Consider the following 4808-nt stretch of genomic DNA (forward strand, 5'->3'; position numbering starts at 1 on the left):
ATAGAATTATCTATACTCGAAGAAAAAAAAATTCCAATTGATACAAATAATGATCAAGAATAATCGAGATTTTGCAGAGGTTATGGTAGTTGTTCTACATGTTTGTATATATCGCCATAGGGTCACTCAACGCCAAATTATAGGCTATTTGAAACGTTTAAACGCTGCTTTATCTAGAGTTTTTTTTTGAGCATTTGAGCAGGGCGCCGGCAACGTCCGCAGAGTAATATGATTGCTTCTGGCAGAGATAACGGTTTTTAGTCAGGTGTGGTTTCTATGGTTATTCAATATTAACAGCATAGGCTTAGTCGAAGTTGAATTCACGTATTTCCGAAAGCGCAGTGTAGTCAGTAAGCTCCCTTTTGACGGATGCACCAAACACGCTCGTTCAGACTACGTCAATAACGACAACTGGTGATTCGAAATAATGCCGAAAGCTTTAATGAAACAACACACCGTCTGCGTTTACCTTGTTCCGCTACAGCGTCATATTCAATTTGTCGAGCTCCAGCGGCCGGCAGCACCTGGGAGGTTCGGTGCACAGATGAATATTTGAAATCGCTTACAACCGCGAAATTCAAAAATAATTACTCTACATTGCGCAGATTTTGCAGCTCCTAATTTCGTCTTTGTTTCCACTATATGTAGAGTGGATATAGGGATGGAGAGGTACATATACATGTATACAGTTACGCGAAAATTTAAAAAACTCAGGCAAAAAATAGCTGAATGATCAGGGTTAAACTTGAAATTGATTCATTGACATAGCTGAATGATAAGATTCAAATTTTAATCAATTTGGCTCCCTAGAAAGCAAAAAAAATTAATTTTTTTCAAGTTTACATGAAGCCCTTACATTTGTTATATGAGAAGCTATGTATAAACCATCATTTAAATAGAGCCTTGACTTCATTCCCTCAATCGAACACACCAATAAGTATCTACCTGAAAATGTTCAAAAAGTACGTCGTTAAAATCTGCCTAACATCTACAATCTTTGAAGCACTAAAAAAAAGCCACAAATTGACCCTCATAACAGTATAAAAAGGAAAATTTTATAGAAATATAACAAATAACCATTCCTATCAGCTCGCATTTTATCCCCTACTCTCCTTCAATTAAACAAGTTTAGTTGCCTATGGCTCCGCGCGAGGCATGAGGGGTAATACCAATAACTGGCCAGATACTACATGTATTATAGACTGAACTGTAGTGAAGTAACGAAGGTGTGATAACTACGAAGAGTACTGATCATTACAAATTTATACTGGATTTTCATTAACAACAGACATAAAAAATGGAAGCCGTGGAACTGGCAGAACTTGTTCGTGTTTACTATTTGTAGCTTTCTTTACTTTTCGTACTGGTTGATATTTCTTAGCTCATTGCTGGTCCCGCGCTGTGTGTGTATCTATCGAAAATGTTCAACATGCTAAAAAAGCTCGGAGATCTCTGAAAAATTATACTTATCATCTCATTTTAAAAATGTATTGGTGTTTGAACTGACTCATCTCTAATTTTCGTTTATTCCTCGCAGCCCTTCGCCGTAATAATCATTCTAACTAACTAATGAAGAAAAATAGCATTTGTTTAATGCGGTGTCAGTGTATGCACTATGACTTGTTCAGGCTATATCCGCCTTGGACCATTCAATCGTTTATCGTTGGTAAAGTTTAATCAAGACATGATGATAATCAAGTACCTATTTATCTTCTTCGAAATAGGCTAATCTAAGTGGCTCGCGTCAACAAGCTTTATTTTTTTCTATTTTGCCCACAGCCTCTTGCTGCTCATCGAACGAGACTGCTTTCTACCCAGTTTTCCGTGCATGAAGCTATGATTACGAGTCTATCGATCTACACATAGTGTTAGGTGGGTGTTGTACTATAAGGACCAAGTTCCATTCTGCAGGATCAGTCATCACGCCCCTAACACTGAAGTGTGGCGCGATCCTTGAAAGATCCGGAACACAAAAAATCTAATTCGAAGTACTGCGTACTTCATATCGACTGCTCGATAATTGGAAGCCAAGTCCACTTTCACTCATCGGCATATTTACTACGTTTTGCTGATGCAGCTACAGACATTCGACCAATGTGAAAATATATTTTGCAAGCAAACCTATATCGATCGACTCTTTTCCTCCATTAATCTGGAGAACTTCCTACAAAATTTATCATCTAGCTACTATTGTTGATTGACTCTGATACCGACAATTCGATTTAGCGTCCCTCCAGATGGCCAGAGTATTTAAGTGAGCTTTATGAACCATGCGCATTCCACGAGAAATGATGAGCGGTACAAAAAAGTAGAACGAGAAGATCAGAAAAACAACCAGAACCTGTTCACAGAAGATCAGGATCGTAACCGATATTTAGCCCGGGATATTTGACAGCTTCCGGCTCTCTGGTATAAATACGAAGGTATTGCACCTGTACTCAAATGGCTATATTGAAGGCCACAAAATACTGTTTTATTGACAAGTCTACTTATTTGAGTAGTAGATACAAACTTTAAGGGAAATGTGTTAGAGGCCTAAAAGCTTGCGGAAAGATTTTTTCCCGTCAATTAGAGAATCTTTAATTTCAATTTTCATAGAACGCTACGAAGGACCACCTGGTGTATATATAAAATTCCATAGAATGATATCAATACTATCTGCCGTACGATCTATACGGCATTTGCCACCAGTACAACCAAGCTACGTAAGATCAACAGTTATAAAAAAAAAAAAAAAAAAAAAGAAATATTTTCTGAGACAACATTCTGTTTTACGTAGTGCACACTGTGACCTTCTTTACCTATGATGCAGTCAGAAGATATTTGCGAGCACTACAAATAATATAGTCATCGTAGGTATACTTAGGCTACGGCTCCATGTGTCATCCTATAAGGCTTGAAGGTCTTAACGAACTCACGACATACGCGTTTCGACGAGCTCGTCGAAGGACGTCGCCTACGACGTTCCGCCTATTAACCTATTGAGAGAATGTTGTTAAAACTACACTCACTCACTAGGACAGCTACTCCTACAATACGTAATGCACGAAGCAAGCATCTTTGCGCACGATAGGCAAACTTTGCCGGTGCACGTGTTATCTACGTCGTTGCCTTTCCGATTAAATTTTCGCGCTAAAAAGATTGCGCATGGCCGCCATCTTTGATTATCTGCCTATAACAAATGTTGCCAGTACCTAGATGGACGAACTACAGTAAACCCAATGCAGCGCAAATCTCTTTATACGAAGGAACAGATAGATTTAAAGTCGTAACCACCATCGAAGATGACGTCTTGCTTCCACTTTCACATTCGATGCATATACGTTACTGGTGTCTCAGTATTTCAGTGAAGTCGTCATTGGGAATCAAAAACGGTGAATGTGTAAGCTACTTTTTTTAGGCTTTTCCGCCTTTTACGTTATTATTGGTTAAACTGGAGAAGCCCAGTCACTTCATAGCTTTTCGTATCTTCATTTTCATATTGTGTAGAAGTTCCCTATGCCTATTGCTTTGACCACTAAGAGAAATGATTGACGAATATATAGAGATGGATTGGCCTAACTATACTGGAACCTTCGCATTTCTGTACCTCCGTAAATGTAGGCAATGCATTTTTCTATTTAGAAGTTTCAAACTTATGCATTCCTGGCAAGAGTTTGAATAAAAGCTTTCATAGCAAAAATACGAAAACTCGTGTCTCCCCATTAATTGATATTTTCCTATCAATATTTGAGGCTTTCTTGCAGAGTAAACCCTTGCTAGTAGTTTACTATCGAATGTTTGAACAGGATTTTTCAAGTATTTTTAAAAATAACATTTACTTCTTTCATTTCGATCGAGGAACCTACCGAACAATTTACAGGAACACTTAGATTATGATTTTTTTCATTAATCTAAACACTTTTAAACTACATAGTATCGATTTTAAATTAAGATTCCTCCTTAGAATAAGCCAAAGCTGTTTCTACCGCTGGATCGAATTTATAAGAAAATTTCGAGTTCCCGATAAATGATACTGTCTGCTCTAGTCCAAAAAGTTTAGGCTCATCTATTTACAGTATGATATTGTTATAATGATAATATTTAAGAATGGGGCCTTTCAGTTGGCCTTTTTTCGCTTCGTAGTTGTTCTCTTTTTTTATTCAGTTTCAGTATGATATTTTTGACAGCACAAGGGGTAGAACGGCTGAAGGCTAAAGCCGACATAAATTCGCTCTTTCGCATCGCGTTGCCATTCCTTTTGCAAGTAATTACTCATTTGTTGATTTTCAAAAAATAATCGCTTGAATACGTTGCTCTGAATGTGAGCTTCGTGAGGCCGTTTCAGCACGAGGCGGTACCTGCAGGACAGAAGTGTTGATCCTCAATGCTCCCCACGGTTGTTTTCTCCTCTGTTTTGTTCGGTTCATTCCCTTTGCAAGCATTTCAGTCGCTCACGTTATCGACGTCATGGCCTCGCTGCCGCCAATGCTGCGGTATTTCTTTCTGATTGGTCCCAACGGAGCTTATGACATTGTTTTTGATTGTTTATATCTGTCTAAGCTTTGCCATTGTCAGCAAACAATTTGCGCTGCCGCCGCCGCTTTGTTTGTGTCTGCTGCTTTGCAAAGCTTCTGCTGTTCCAATTGTTGCCATAGTAATACGCAATGCAATGGCAATATAACAAGGAAGCCAAATGTAATTAGCCAGACCTATTATTAAGTAAGTACAATAAGAACAGCAGCAGCACCATTGTTGTCGATTATCGATCTGCAATTCAGTGTGTAAAATTGAAAGGGATTAGTGCTTTTGGCTGTCAATAGAACGAG

Source organism: Varroa jacobsoni, unplaced genomic scaffold (genome assembly GCF_002532875.2).
Source record: "Varroa jacobsoni isolate VJ856 unplaced genomic scaffold, vjacob_1.0 scaffold_1474, whole genome shotgun sequence".
Classification (NCBI taxonomy): Eukaryota; Metazoa; Arthropoda; class Arachnida; order Mesostigmata; family Varroidae; genus Varroa; species Varroa jacobsoni.